This window comes from Cryptomeria japonica, unplaced genomic scaffold (genome assembly GCF_030272615.1).
Source record: "Cryptomeria japonica unplaced genomic scaffold, Sugi_1.0 HiC_scaffold_52, whole genome shotgun sequence".
Taxonomy (NCBI): domain Eukaryota; kingdom Viridiplantae; phylum Streptophyta; class Pinopsida; order Cupressales; family Cupressaceae; genus Cryptomeria; species Cryptomeria japonica.
In genome coordinates, this window is record NW_026728874.1 from 295001 (window position 1) to 310000 (window position 15000).

Here is a 15000-nt window from a genome sequence, read left to right on the forward strand (position 1 = left end):
TGGAAGTTGGGTTAATTGCCCGGGCGCGCACCTTCGCCAGGGTGGGCACCTTGGTGCGCACACCTTGGCTGGGCTGCGCACCAGGGCGGGCTCAAGATGGCACCAGCATTCCCTTTTTCTCACTATCTTTCAAAACGGAAATTTTAAAATCTCGTTTTTTTTTTGCCTTTTATGGAAATTAGTGAAGGCATCGCATCAAAGGTGCGCACCTCGCTGCCCACCTTGGTGTGCTCCGAGGTGCCCACCACGGTGCGCAACGCCGGTGCGAACCCGGGAGCGCCCCGATGTGTGCTCCAAGGTGCGGCGTGCACGAAGTCGGACCCCGGTTTGCCCCGGGTGCGCACCTCGCGTGCACCTTGGTGCGCACACCTTGGCTGGGTTGCGCGGCCTGGTGGGCACCATGGTGCGCACCAAGGAGCGCTCCGAAGTGTGCTCCAAGGTGCGGCGTGCACGAAGTCGGAGCCCGGTTTGCCCCGGGTACGCACCTCGCGTGCACCTTCGCCGGGGTGGGCACCTCGGCTGGGTTGCGCGCCCTGGTGCGCACCAAGGAGCGCTCCGAAGTGTGCTCCAAGGTGCGGCGTGCACGAAGTCGGAGCCCGGTTTGCCCCGGGTGCGCACCTTCGCCGCGGTGCGCACCATGGCGTGCACGAAGTCGGAGCCCGGTTTGCCCCGGGTGCGCACCTCGCGTGCACCTTCGGCGGGGTTGCGCGCCCTGGTGGGCACCATGGTGCGCACCAAGGAGCGCTCCGAAGTGTGCTCCAAGGTGCGGCGTGCACGAAGTCGGAGCCCGGTTTGCCCCGGGTGCGCACCTCGCGTGCACCTTCGGCGGGGTTGGGCGCCCTGGTGGGCACCATGGTGCGCACCAAGGAGCGCTCCGAAGTGTGCTCCAAGGTGCGGCGTGCACGAAGTCGGAGCCCGGTTTGCCCCGGGTGCGCACCTCGCGTGCACCTTCGCCGCGGTGGGCACCATGGCGTGCACGAAGTCGGAGCCCGGTTTGCCCCGGGTGCGCACCTCGCGTGCACCTTCGCCGGGGTGGGCACCTCGGCTGGGTTGCGCGCCCTGGTGCGCACCAAGGAGCGCTCCGAAGTGTGCTCCAAGGTGCGGCGTGCACGAAGTCGGAGCCCGGTTTGCCCCGGGTGCGCACCTCGCGTGCACCTTCGCCAGGGTGGGCACCTCGGTGCGCACACCTTCTCAATGTTTTCTTGCCTTTTCTGGAAATTGGTGAAGGCAGCGCATCAAAGGTGCGCACCTCGGTGTGCTCCGAGGTGCGAACTCGAGAGCGCTCCGAGGTGCCCACGAAGTCGAAAGTCGGGTTAATTGCATTGTTTTCCCCGGGTGCGCTCCGAGGTGCGCAACATCGGCGCGCACCAAGGAGGGCTCCGAAGTGTGCTCCAAGGTGCGCACGATGGCGTGCACCTCTGGTGCGCACGATTCGGAGCTCGGTTTGACCGGGGTGCGCACACCTTGGCTGGGTTGCGCACCTTTTGTGCGCTCCAAGGTGCGCACGAAGTCGGAGCTCGGTTTGCCCCGGGTGCGCACCTTCGCCAGGGTGCGCACCTTGATGCGCACGCCTTGGCTGGGCTGCGCACCTTGGTGGGCGCCATGGTGCGCACCTTTCGTGCGCTCCAAGGTGCGCACGAAGTCGGAGCTCGGTTTGCCCCGGGTGCGCACCTTGGTGGGCGCCATGGTGCACTCCGAGGTGCCCAAGATTGGTGCGCACCAAGGAGCGCTCCGAAGTGCGCTCCAAGGTGCGCGCGAAGTCGAAAGTTGGGTTAATTGTCCGGTTTGCCTCGGGTGCGCACCTTGCGTGCACCTTCGCCAGGGTGGGCGCCTTGGTGCGCACACCTTGGCTGGGCTGCGCACACCTTGGCACCCGCGTTTCCTTCATTTTAAATTTTTTTTTTTTACAATCTCTCAAGTGGGAAATTCTATAATCTCAACTTTTTTTGCCTTTTCAGGAAACTTTTGAATGGAGCGCATCATTGGTGCGCTCCGAAGTGTGCTCCAAAGCTCTCTCCAGCTGCGTGCACCTGCCCCGGCCGCGCACCCGGCCCCGCCCAGCTTCGCTCACCTGTCCCGGGCGTCTGGTGCGGAACCTTAGAGTAAGAAACATCACCGTGCACCTTGGCCAACGTGCGCGACTCGACCGAGCGCGCACTGGCCGAGGTGCACACCGATTTCACCTGGGTGCGCGCGCAGCACCTCGGGCGCACCGGGGTGCGCGCACAACGCCCGGGTTGCACCGTGGCCTGTGTGCTCGGGGCGCCTCGGGTGCGCGCTCGGTGTCGCCCCCGCGCGCGCGGTAGTGCGGGCAGCGCACCCCGGCCCGGCCCGGCCCCGACGAGAACGCAAACGGGCAAAAGGTTTATTCAAATAGCATTGCGACGCCCGGCGAAAAACTAAAAAAGGGTGCAACACCGGGACTTCCCGGGAGGTCACCCATCCCAGTACTACTCCGGCCCAAGCGCGCTTAACTGCGGAGTTCTGATGGGATCCGGTGCACTAACGCTGGTATGATCGCACCCGTTATGAGCTTGTCGCAGTGTGTACTTAGCAAACCGCGACCCACGTGCGAATCCACCCCGGCCACCCACCCCCGTCGAGGTGCACACCCTCCCTCGCGAAGTGCGCCCCGTTCGCCAAGTGTGAGCCCTGCCCGGGTGCGCGCACCTTGCTAGGGCGTCGGGTGTGCACCCGGCCCGGCCTACGTGCGTGCACCTGGAGGGGGCGTCGTGTGCGTGCAGTGTCCCGTCTGCAACGCGGTGCCCACACACCACCTCGGGCGCAACGACCTGCGCTCACATGTGGGCCGAGTGCACCTTGGTGCATGTTCGGGGCGCCTCGGGTGCACGCTCGATCTTGCCCCGGTGCACCAAGGCGCTCGGTTTGCCCCGGGTGCGCACTTGGTGCAAGGTGGGCACCCAAAATAGGGATCAAGCACCAAAACACAAGTTTCGGGATGCAAAATGGGACCCAAGGACCACAAATGCGTTCCAAGACCCATGATGGGTCCACGAGAACAAAAATGTGTTCCGAGACTTAATAAACAAATATTGGGTTTTAGGAGAAGAAACATGCTCTGATGCCCAAAACGAGAATCGACCCCGAAAAGGCCACAGGCCAAAAGTGGGATGCGAGACAAAAAAAAATGGGACCCGAGGACCAAAATTGGGTTCCCAGGTCGAAGACAGGGCAACCGGACAAGAAACGACCTCTAAGGCTCGAAATGAGTCCCGACGACTAAAACTTGACAAGAAGCACCCATCAGGCACCCAACTCGACACCCATGGGATGCCGACCCACCCGGGCTTCCACCTAGCACACCTTGGCACCCACCCACCCTCGCACCCAACCTCGCACCCAACTTAGCACCTTTGAACCCACATTGGCACTCACCCTGACCCTGGCACCTTGGAACCCACATTGGCACTCACCTTGACCCTGGCACCCACCTTTGCACTCACCTTGGGACCCACCCTGGCTCCCACCTCGGCACCCACCCAGACACCCACCTTGGTTCCTTGGCACCCACCTTGGATCCTTGGCACCCACCCCGACACCCACCTTGGCACGCAACTTGGCTACTTGCCACCCACCTTGGCTCCTTGACGCCCACCCCGACAACCACCCCGTGACCTACCCTGGCTAGGGTTGGTGCACACCCACCCTGGTGCCCACCTTGGCACCCACCCTATGACCCACCTTGGCACGCACCTTAGTACCCACCCCGTTACCCACCCTAGGACCCACCCCGTGACCCACCTTGGCCAGGGTGGGTGCACCCACCCTGGTGCCCACCTTGGCACCCACCCATCCTAGCACCCAGCCTGTGACCGGGCTTGGAACCCAACCTTGCACCCGCACCCGTCTTGGCCAGTGTGGGTGCGCACCCATCCTGGCACCCACGTTGTGACACACCCTTTAACCCACGCACCCTAGCACCCACGTTGGCACCCACCTTGGAACCCAACCTAGCAACTTGGCACCCACCCCGTGACCCACCTTGGCATCCACCATAGCAGTCGCCGACTTGGCACCCACCTCGGCACCCACCTTGACACTTGTGGACCCACCTTGCCACTCACCCTAGCATCGACCCATCCTAGCACCCACCCTGGCACCTTTGCACCCTAGCACTCACCCATCCTAGCACCTAACCTGTGACCCACCTTGACACTCACCCTCGCACCCACCTTGGAACCCAACCTAGCACCCACCCACCCTGACACCAACCCTAGCACCTACCCACCCTTGCACCCACCCTGTGACCCATCTTGGCACCCACCCATCCTACCACTCAACCTATCACCCACCTTCTCACCCACCTTGGCATCCACCTTAGCACCCACCCACACTGGCACCTTGGCACCCACCTCGGGCAAGGTGGGTGCACACCCACCCTGGCACCCAATTTAGAACCCACCGAGCATGTTACCCACCTTGGCACCCACATTGCAGCCCACCCTAGTACCCACCCTATGACCCACATTGGCATCCACACCCTAGCACCCAGGCACCTCGACACCCGCCTTGACACCCACCCTAGCACTGAACCTGTGACCCACCTTGGAACTCACCCTAGAACCCACCCACCCTGTGAACCACCTTGGCATCCACCTTAGCACCCACCCACCTTGGCACCCACTCTAGCACTCACCCATCCTAACACCCAACTTGTTACCCACCTTGGCACCCGCCCTCGCGTCCACCTTGAAACCCACCCTAGCACCCACCCACGCAGGAGCCCACCTTGGCACCCAACCTAACACCCACGCATCCTGGCACCCAACTTGTGACCCACCTTGGAACCCACCCTAGTACCCACCTTTGAACCCACTATATCACCAACCCACCTTGGCACCCACCCTATGACCCTCTTTGGAATCCACCCTAGCACGCACCCACCCTGGCACCCACCATGGAGCGCACCCTAGCACCCACCCACCTCGGCACGCACCTCAACACCCACCTTGGTGTGCGCACTGCGCCAACCTCTCAAAGACCCTATGTGGTGCGCTCCAAAGTGTACACCTTTGGTGCGCTCCAAGGTGCGCACCTTTGGTGCACACCGAGGTGCACACCAAAGTGTGCACCGAGGTGAGCACCAAAGTGCACTCCAGGGTGCACACCAAGGCGTGCACCTTTGGTGCGGTCAATGCAAACGAATTCGGAAGTTGGGGTCGATGTCCTAATCGCTGCTGCAGACTACACGTATGAGAATCGGACAAATAGCTTTATATAGGGGAGGTGTTGCGTTTGATGGGTCGACTCCCCTGGTTGTGTGCACTGCACCAACTTCAAAGACCCTGTCTTGTTTAAGAAGTCAAAAGTTGGGGTGGATGTCCTAATCATTGCTGCAGTCTACGCATGTATGAGAATCAGACAAATAGCTTATATAGGGGAGGTGTTGCATTCGGTGGGTTGACTCCCCTGGTTGTGCGCACTGCGCCAACCTCAAAGACCCCGCATAGCAGAAGAAGTCGGAAGTCGGATTTTGGTGAGCACCAAGGCGTGCACCTTTGGTGCGGTCAACGCAGACGAATTCAGAAGTTGGGGTGGATGTCCTAATCGTTGTTGCAGGCTACACATGTATGAGAATCAGACAAATAGCTTATATAGGGGAGGTGTTGGGTTTGATGGGTCAACTCCCTTGGTTGTGCGCATTACGCCAACCTCAAAGACCTTGTTTTCGTTAAGAAGTCAAAAGTTGGGGTCAATGTCCTAATGGCTCCTGCAGGCTACACATGTATGAGAATCGGACAAATAGCTTATATAGGGGAGGTGTTGGGTTTGATGGGTCGACTCCCCTGGTTGTGCGCATTACGTCAACCTCAAAGACCTTGTTTTCGTTAAGAAGTCAAAAGTTGGGGTCGATGTCCTAATTGCTCCTGTAGACTACACATGTATGAGAATCAGACAAATAGCTTATATAGGGGAGGTGTTGGGTTTGATGGGTTGACTCCCCTAGTTGTTCGCATTACACCAACCTCAAAGACCTTGTTTTCGTTTAGAAGCCGAAAGTTGGGGTCGATGTCCTAATTGCTCCTGCAGGCTACGCATGTATGAGAATCAGACAAATAGCTTATATAGGGGAGGTGTTGGGTTTGATGGGTCGACTCCCCTGGTTGTGCGCATTGCGCCAACCTCAAAGACCCTGCATTGCGGATGAAGTCGAAAGTCAGAGTTTGGTGTGCTACAAGGTGTGGTCGAAGGTGCTCACCTAGGTGTGCACCTTTGGAGCACAGGAAAAGTGCCCTCCAAAAGTGCGCACCTTTGGAGTGCACAAAAGTGCCCTCCAAAAGTGCGCACCTTTGGAGCGCAGAAAAGTGCCCTCCAAAAAGTGCCCTCCAAAAGTGCGCACCTTTGGAGCGCAGAAAAGTGCCCTCCAAAAAGTGCCCTCCAAAAGTGCGCACCTTTGGAGCGCAGAAAAGTGCCCTCCAAAAAGTGCCCTCCAAAAGTGCGCACCTTTGGAGCGCAGAAAAGTGCCCTCCAAAAGTGCGCACCTTTGGAGCGCAGAAAAGTGCCCTCCAAAAAGTGCCCTCCAAAAGTGCGCACCTTTGGAGCGCAGAAAAGTGCCCTCCAAAAAGTGCCCTCCAAAAGTGCGCACCTTTGGAGCGCAGAAAAGTGCCCTCCAAAAAGTGCCCTCCAAAAGTGCGCACCTTTGGAGCGCAGAAAAGTGCCCTCCAAAAAGTGCCCTCCAAAAGTGCGCACCTTTGGAGCGCAGAAAAGTGCCCTCCAAAAAGTGCCCTCCAAAAGTGCGCACCTTTGGAGCGCAGAAAAGTGCCCTCCAAAAGTGCGCACCTTTGGAGCGCACAAAAGTGCCCTCCAAAAGTGCGCACTTTTGGTGCGCACCAAGGCGCTGGTTCGGTCGTTGCAGGCGAGTTCGGAAGTTGGGGTCGATGTCCTGAGCGGAGGTGCAAACTACACAGGTGTCGGAATCGGACAAATAGCTTATATAGGGGAGGTGTATGCTTCGATGGGTCGACTCCCCAGGTTGAGCGCACCGCGCCAACCTCAAAGACCCTACGGTATGGATGAAGTCGGAAGTTGGGTCCGATGACCAATTCGATTAGTAGGTATGCTCATGAGGTCGGAATTTGGGTCCGATGACCTGCCATGTGCAGGAAGGCGAATGTTGACACTGTGCGTTGCAAGGTGCACACCAAGGCGCTGGTGCGGTCTTTTTAGTCGAGTTCGGAAGTTGGGGTCGATGTCCTGATCGGAGGTGCAAGCTACACAGGTGTGGGAATCGGACAAATAGCTTATATAGGGGAGGTGTATGCTTCGTTGGGTCGACTCCCCGGGTTGAGCGCACCGCGCCAACCTCAAAGACCCTACGGTATGGATGAAGTCGGAAGTTGGGTCCGATGACCGATTCGATATGTAGGCATACTCGCGAGGTCGGAATTTGGGTCCGATGACCTGCCACGTGCAGGAAGGCGAATGTTGGCACTGTGCGTTGCAAGGTGCGCACCAAGGCGCTGGTTCGGTCGTTGGAGGCGAGTTCGGAAGTTGGGGTCGATGTCTTGATCGGAGGTGCAAACTACACAGGTGTGGGAATCGGACAAATAGCTTATATAGGGGAGGTGTATGCTTCGTTGGGTCGACTCCCCGGGTTGAGCGCACCGCGCCAACCTCAAAGACCCTACGGTATGGATGAAGTCGGAAGTTGGGTCCGATGACCGATTCGATATGTAGGCATACTCGCGAGGTCGGAATTTGGGTCCGATGACCTGCCATGTGCAGGAAGGCGAATGTTGGGACTGTGCGTCGCAAGGTGCGCACCAAGGCGCTGGTGCCGTCGTTGCAGTCGAGTTCGGAAGTTGGGGTCGATGTCCTGGTCAGAGGTGCAAACTACACAGGTGTGGGAATCGGACAAATAGCTTATATAGGGGAGGTGTATGCTTCGATGGGTCGACTCCCTGGGTTGAGCGCACCGCGCCAACCTCAAAGACCCTACAGTATGGATGAAGTCGGAAGTTGGGTCCGATGACCGATTCGATACGTAGGCATATTGGCGAGGTCTGAATTTGTGTCCGATGACCTGCCATGCGCAGGAAGGCGGAATTTGGGTCCGATGACCGAGTTGATGGCGTGCCATGCGCAGAAAGGCGGAATTTGGGTCCGATGACCGAGTTGATGTTGATGGCCCGCCATGCACAGGAAGGCGGAATTTGGGTCCGATGACCGATTTGAAGGCGTGCCATACGCAAAAAGGCGGAGTTTGGGTCCGATGACCGAGTTGATATTGATGGCCCGCCATGCGCAGGAAGGCGGAATTTGGGTCCGATGACCTGACATACGCATGGAGTCCGACTCGGGGGCCGATGTTCGATTCGATGACTTGCATTGTGGGTAAAGTCGGAAGTTGTGGTCTTTGACCCGATTCGATGACCAGACTTCGGCTGCTTGAGAATCGGACAAATAACTTATATAGGGGAGGTAGTGTTCTCGAGCATCCTCCCCCCGTGCCCGTTTATGTCGATTGATGCTGGTGCTCGACTGGTTGGAGCGCTCGGATGCAAAAATCTTGCACCAGGATTTATCGATTGTGATGGACACGGCAAGTCTCCTGATTGCTATGCAGGAGCTCATCGTGAATCTCTATGCGGCCTTGGTATGGACTCGACCTGCGGAATGGTTCGGCAATGGTAGTCGCTCCAACACGTCCTTGCAATGGCCACAGAGGTGATTCGACTAGAGCTCCAGTCTAGCTTTTGGGTTGCTTGGCGGACTGGTATAGCCGCGATCGAGTTCCGGCCATGAACGTTTTAGATAGCTCTTGGGCTTTCTGGGACGGAAGTCGGAAGTTTGGGCTGTTGTCCGATTTGATGACCATTCTTCGGATGTGTGAGAATCGGACAAATAACTTATATAGGGGACTGTGTTGTCTCACGCAGCCCCCTCCGTGCCCCTCTATCTCGACCGATGTTGGTGCTTGAAAGGGTTGGGATCGCTCGGATTTATAAACGTGCACCACCATTTGTCGAGTGTGAGGGACGCGGCAGGTCTCCTAAATGCTATGCGGGCGCTCTCTGAGAATCTCTATCCGGCCTCGACACAGACTAGTCTTGCTGAATGGTTTGGCACTGGTAGTCGATCCAACACGTCGTTGTTGTGGCCGCCTAGGCGATTCGATTCGAGCCCCCGTCTAGCTTTTGGGTTGCTTGGCGGATTTTGCCCTATCCGCAAGTGAGCTCGGTCCCTAAACGTTCGAGAAACCCGATTGCTATGCGCCGACTCTCTTTCTTGCGAGCCTCCATCTAGCTTTTGGGTCTCTACGGAACGGAAGTCGGAATCTGGGACCGTTGTTTGATTCGACGAGGCAGACTACGGTTGTGCGAGAATCGGACAAATAACTTATATAGGGGAGGTGTTGACTGGAGCATTCTCCCCCGTGCCCCTCTAACTCGACCAATGCTGGCGCTCGAACGGTGGTAGCGCTCGGATTTTCATTGAGCGCCAGCATTGGTCGATTTAGAGGGGCATGCGAGATTCCCGAATGCTATGCGAGGGCTCTAACGGAAATGTCTATTGGTTTCGGTATGGATGCAATTGCGAGTGGTTCGGCAAAGGTAGTCGTTCCGATGCGTCCATGTCGTGGCCAAATCGATAATTCGATTTGAGCCCTCGTATAGCATTTGGGTCTCTCGATGTGATTCCGCATTCCAGTCCCTTTGGGCACTGCTTGAGCCGCATCCCAGGGGGTTCCCTTCCCAATAATCTGCCTCGCAACCCGATTGCTATGCGGTGAGGCTCCTCGGCCGCCTCGGAACTATCTGTGTATCAGACGCATCGCGGGATAAGGGGTTGGCAACGGTAGTCGCCCCAAGCGCGTCCGATGCTTGGACCATTCCGAGGCGGCCCTGAAGCCTCTTCCGTCTAGCCGTTGGGTCCTTCTCGCCGCATCCCTCGCCTCGCACCCCGATTGCTATGCGGTGAGGCTCCTCGGCCGCCTCGGAACTATCTGTGTATCGGACGCGTCGCGGGATAAGGGGTTGTCACTGGTAGTCGCCCCAAGCGCGTCCGATGCTTGGACCATTCCGAGGCGGCCCTGAAGCCTCTTCCGTCTAGCCGTTGGGTCCTTCTCGCCGCATCCCTCGCCTCGCACCCCGATTGCTATGCGGTGAGGCTCCTCGGCCGCCTCGGAACTATCTGTGTATCGGACGCGTCGCGGGATAAGGGGTTGTCATTGGTAGTCGCCCCAAGCGCGTCCGATGCTTGGACCATTCCGAGGCGGCCCTGAAGCCTCTTCCGTCTAGCCGTTGGGTCCTTCTCGCCGCATCCCTCGCCTCGCACCCCGATTGCTATGCGGTGAGGCTCCTCGGCCGCCTCGGAACTATCTGTGTATCGGACGCGTCGCGGGATAAGGGGTTGTCACTGGTAGTCGCCCCAAGCGCGTCCGATGCTTGGACCATTCCGAGGCGGCCCTGAAGCCTCTTTCGTCTAGCCGTTGGGTCCTTCTCGCCGCATCCCTCGCCTCGCACCCCGATTGCTATGCGGTGAGGCTCCTCGGCCGCCTCGGAACTATCTGTGTATCGGACGCGTCGCGGGATAAGGGGTTGTCACTGGTAGTCGCCCCAAGCGCGTTCGATGCTTGGACCATTCCGAGGCGGCCCTGAAGCCTCTTCCGTCTAGCCGTTGGGTCCTTCTCGCCGCATCCCTCGCCTCGCACCCCGATTGCTATGCGGTGAGGCTCCTCGGCCGCCTTGGAACTATCTGTGTATCGGACGCGTCGCGGGATAAGGGGTTGTCACTGGTAGTCGCCCCAAGCGCGTCCGATGCTTAGACCATTCCGAGGCGGACCCGAAGCCTCTTCCGTCTAGCCGTTGGGTCCTTCTCGCCGCATCCTTCGCCTCGCACCCCGATTGCTATGCGGTGAGGCTCCTCGGCCGCCTCGGAACTATCTGTGTATCGGACGCGTCGCGGGATAAGGGGTTGTCACTGGTAGTCGCCCCAAGCGCGTCCGATGCTTGGACCATTCCGAGGCGGACCCGAAGCCTCTTCCGTCTAGCCGTTGGGTCCTTCTCGCCGCATCCCTCGCCTCGCACCCCGATTGCTATGCGGTGAGGCTCCTCGGCCGCCTTGGAACTATCTGTGTATCGGACGCGTCGCGGGATAAGGGGTTGTCACTGGTAGTCGCCCCAAGCGCGTCCGATGCTTGGACCATTCCGAGGCGGACCCGAAGCCTCTTCCGTCTAGCCGTTGGGTCCTTCTCGCCGCATCCCTCGCCTCGCACCCCGATTGCTATGCGGTGAGGCTCCTCGGCCGCCTTGGAACTATCTGTGTATCGGACGCGTCGCGGGATAAGGGGTTGTCACTGGTAGTCGCCCCAAGCGCGTCCGATGCTTGGACCATTCCGAGGCGGACCCGAAGCCTCTTCCGTCTAGCCGTTGGGTCCTTCTCGCCGCATCCCTCGCCTCGCACCCCGATTGCTATGCGGTGAGGCTCCTCGGCCGCCTTGGAACTATCTGTGTATCGGACGCGTCGCGGGATAAGGGGTTGTCACTGGTAGTCGCCCCAAGCGCGTCCGATGCTTGGACCATTCCGAGGCGGCCCCGAAGCCTCTTCCGTGTAGCCGTTGGGTCCTTCTCGCCGCATCCCTCGCCTCGCACCCCGATTGCTATGCGGTGAGGCTCCTCGGCCGCCTTGGAACTATCTGTGTATCGGACGCGTCGCGGGATAAGGGGTTGTCACTGGTAGTCGCCCCAAGCGCGTCCGATGCTTGGACCATTCCGAGGCGGCCCCGAAGCCTCTTCCGTGTAGCCGTTGGGTCCTTCTCGCCGCATCCCTCGCCTCGCACCCCGATTGCTATGCGGTGAGGCTCCTCGGCCGCCTTGGAACTATCTGTGTATCGGACGCGTCGCGGGATAAGGGGTTGTCACTGGTAGTCGCCCCAAGCGCGTCCGATGCTTGGACCATTCCGAGGCGGACCTGAAGCCTCTTCCCTCTAGCCGTTGGGGCTTTCTCGCCGCATCCCTCGCCTCGCACCCTGATTGCTATGCTGTGAGGCTCCTCGGCCGCCTTGGAACTATCTGTGTATCGGACGCATCGCGGGATAAGGGGTTGGCAGTGGTAGTCGCCCCAAGCGCATCCGATGCTTGGACCATTCCGAGGCGGCCCTGCAGCCTCTTCCGTCTAGCCGTTGGGGCCATCTCGCCGCATCCCCCACCTCGCACCACGATTGCTATGCGGTGAGGCTCCTTGGCCGCCTCGGAACTATCTGTGTATCGGACGCATCGCGGGATAAGGGGTTGTCACTGGTAGTCGCCCCAAGCGCGTCCGATGCTTGGACTATTCCGAGGCGGCCCTGCAGCCTCTTCCGTCTAGCCGTTGGGGCCATCTCGCTGCATCCCCCACCTCCTCGGCCGCCTCGGAACTATCTGTGTATCGGACGCATCGCGGGATAAGGGGTTGGCAGTGGTAGTCGCCCCAAGCGCGTCCGATGCTTGGACTATTCCGAGGCAGCCCTGCAGCCTCTTCCGTCTAGCCTTTGGGGCCATCTCGCCGCATCCCTCGCCTCGCACCCCGATTGCTATGCGGTGAGGCTCCTCGGCCGCCTGGGAACTATCTTCGTATCGGACGCATCGCGGGATAAGGGGTTGTCACTGGTAGTCGCCCCAAGCGCGTCCGATGCTTGGACTATTCCGAGGCGGCCCTGTGGCCTCTTCCGTCTAGCCGTTGGGGCCATCTCGCCGCATCCCCCACCTCGCACCCCGATTGCTATGCGGTGAGGCTCTTCGGCCGCCTTGGAACTATCTTCGTATCGGACGCATTGCGGGATAAGGGGTTGTCACTGGTAGTGGCCCCAAGCGCGTCCGATGCTTGGACTATTCCGAGGCGGCCCTGCAGCCTCTTCCGTCTAGCCGTTGGGGCCATCTCGCCGCATCCCCCACCTCGCACCCCGATTGCTATGCGGTGAGGCTCCTCGGCCGCCTTGGAACTATCTTCGTATCGGACGCATCGCGGGATAAGGGGTTGTCACTGGTAGTCGCCCCAAGCGCGTCCGATGCTTGGACTATTCCAACGCGGCCCTGTGGCCTCTTCCGTCTAGCCGTTGGGGCCATCTCGCCGCATCCCCCACCTCGCACCCCGATTGCTATGCGGTGAGGCTCCTCGGCCGCCTTGGAACCATCTTCGTATCGGACGCATCGCGGGATAGGGGGCTGTCACTGGTAGTCGCCCCAAGCGTGTCCGATGCTTGGACCATTCCTAGGCGGCCCTGAAGCCTCTTCCGTCTAGCCGTTGGGGCCTTCCCGCCCCATCCCTCGCCTCGCACCCCCGATTGCTATGCGGTGAGGCTCCTCGGCCGCCTTGGAACCATCTGTGTATCGGACGCATCGCGGGATAAGGGGTTGGCACTGGCAGTCGCCCCAAGCGCGTCCGATGCTTGGACCATTCCGAGGTGGCCCTGAAGCCTCTTCCGTCTAGCCGTTGGGGCCTTCCCGCCCCATCCCTCGCCTCGCACCCCGATTGATATGCGGTGAGGCTCCTCGGCCGCCTTGGAACTATCTGTGTATCGGACGCATCGCGGGATAAGGGGTTGGCACTGGTAGTCGTCCCAATCGCATCCGATGCTTGGACCATTCCGAGGCGGCCCTGCAGCCTCTTCCGTTTAGCCGTCGGGGCCTTCCCGCCGCATCCCTCGCCTCGCATCCCGATTCCTATGCGGTGAGTCTTCTCGGCCGCCGCGGAACTATACCTGTTATTGCTACTGCATCCTTCGGCTGGTAACCTCCTCTGCCGCCTTGGAACGTTCTCTTTGTCGGACGCGTCGCGGGATAAGGGGTTGGCACTGGTAGTCGCCCCAAGCGCGCCCGATGCATAGACCGCTCCGAGTCGACCTTGCTTTCAGCCTCTCACATGCATAGACCTCTCTGAGTCGACCCTGCAGCCTCTCACGTTTAGCCTTTGGAATCTCGCCTCACAACATGATTGCTATCCTTGATGCATCCCTTGCCTCGAGCCCTGATTGCTTTCTTGGCTGCATCCCTCCTCTCCTCACAGCCCGGTTGTCATCACTGCTTCATCCGTCGCTTCATGCATTCTGGCTGCTGGGCCCTTCCCACCGCACACCTCGATTGCTATCTCTTCTGCATCACACACCCCGATTGCTATCTCTGCTACATCCCTCGGCTCTCACTTCTGCATCCTTCGCCTCACACCTCGATTGCTATCAATGCTGCATCCGTAACCTCACACCCCGATTGCTATGCGGGGAGGCTCCTTGGCCGCCTTGGAAATTTCTGTGTGTCGGACGCACCGCGGGATAAGGGGTTGGCACTGGTAGTCGCCCCAAGTGCGCCCGATTCTTAGACCGCTTCGAGGTGACCTCGTAGCCTCTTTCGTCCAGGCTTCCTGCCTTCAACGCCCTTTTTACACCTCGATTGCTATGCGCGGGCTCGTTGGCGTCTATCACCTCTCTGCGAAGAGTGGCACGATGATTGTTGGGGTAAATCGTAGCAGTCCGATCTCTGGCCTTGGGCCATTGTGAGGGCTGATCGATTTCCTGTGCGCATCTCGTGTTCGCCCAGTAACAGACTCGACGACTTGTAATCGGTCTTGTTCCCGATTGTTCCTGGAGGTAGTCTTCGGAACTCTTGGATTTGACCTGTCACTCGAACTGTCCTCTTCCGAGGATGCTTGTGTGTGTGTGCTTGTGCCATTTCCTTGGCGGTATTAACGAGATATTAAAGAGCGGAGTGAGCGCCTCGCCCAGCTATGTTTGGGGCTCTCACTCCCTTACCCGGTGTGCGACCGCTTTGCACGTAGGTTGCGGAGCATCGCGACTCTTTCGATGTTTGGCGGTTGTCTTCCGGTGATGCGTTGGTCCCGAAGTGCACGTTACTAGCATTTCTGCCATTGTTCTCGATCTTTGGCACGTTCCTTCGTTGCAATTGGATATATATCTCCGTTTATACGCGCAGGCTTCTCCCGCCTATTCAGCGCTGTCCCACTCTCAGCACTCTCGTGGTCTCCTTGGCTTCTCTCTCCCGTGAG

The 15000-nt window shown here is 59.4% G+C and overlaps 1 non-coding gene across 1 annotated transcript; it reads right to left on the bottom strand.

The window, feature by feature from the left end:
* Positions 1–2406: 2406 nt before the first annotated feature.
* LOC131862860 (5S ribosomal RNA) lies at positions 2407–2525 on the bottom strand. The gene has a single exon (XR_009361796.1). It is a non-coding gene; the product is annotated as a 5S ribosomal RNA (ribosomal RNA).
* Positions 2526–15000: the final 12475 nt, after the last annotated feature.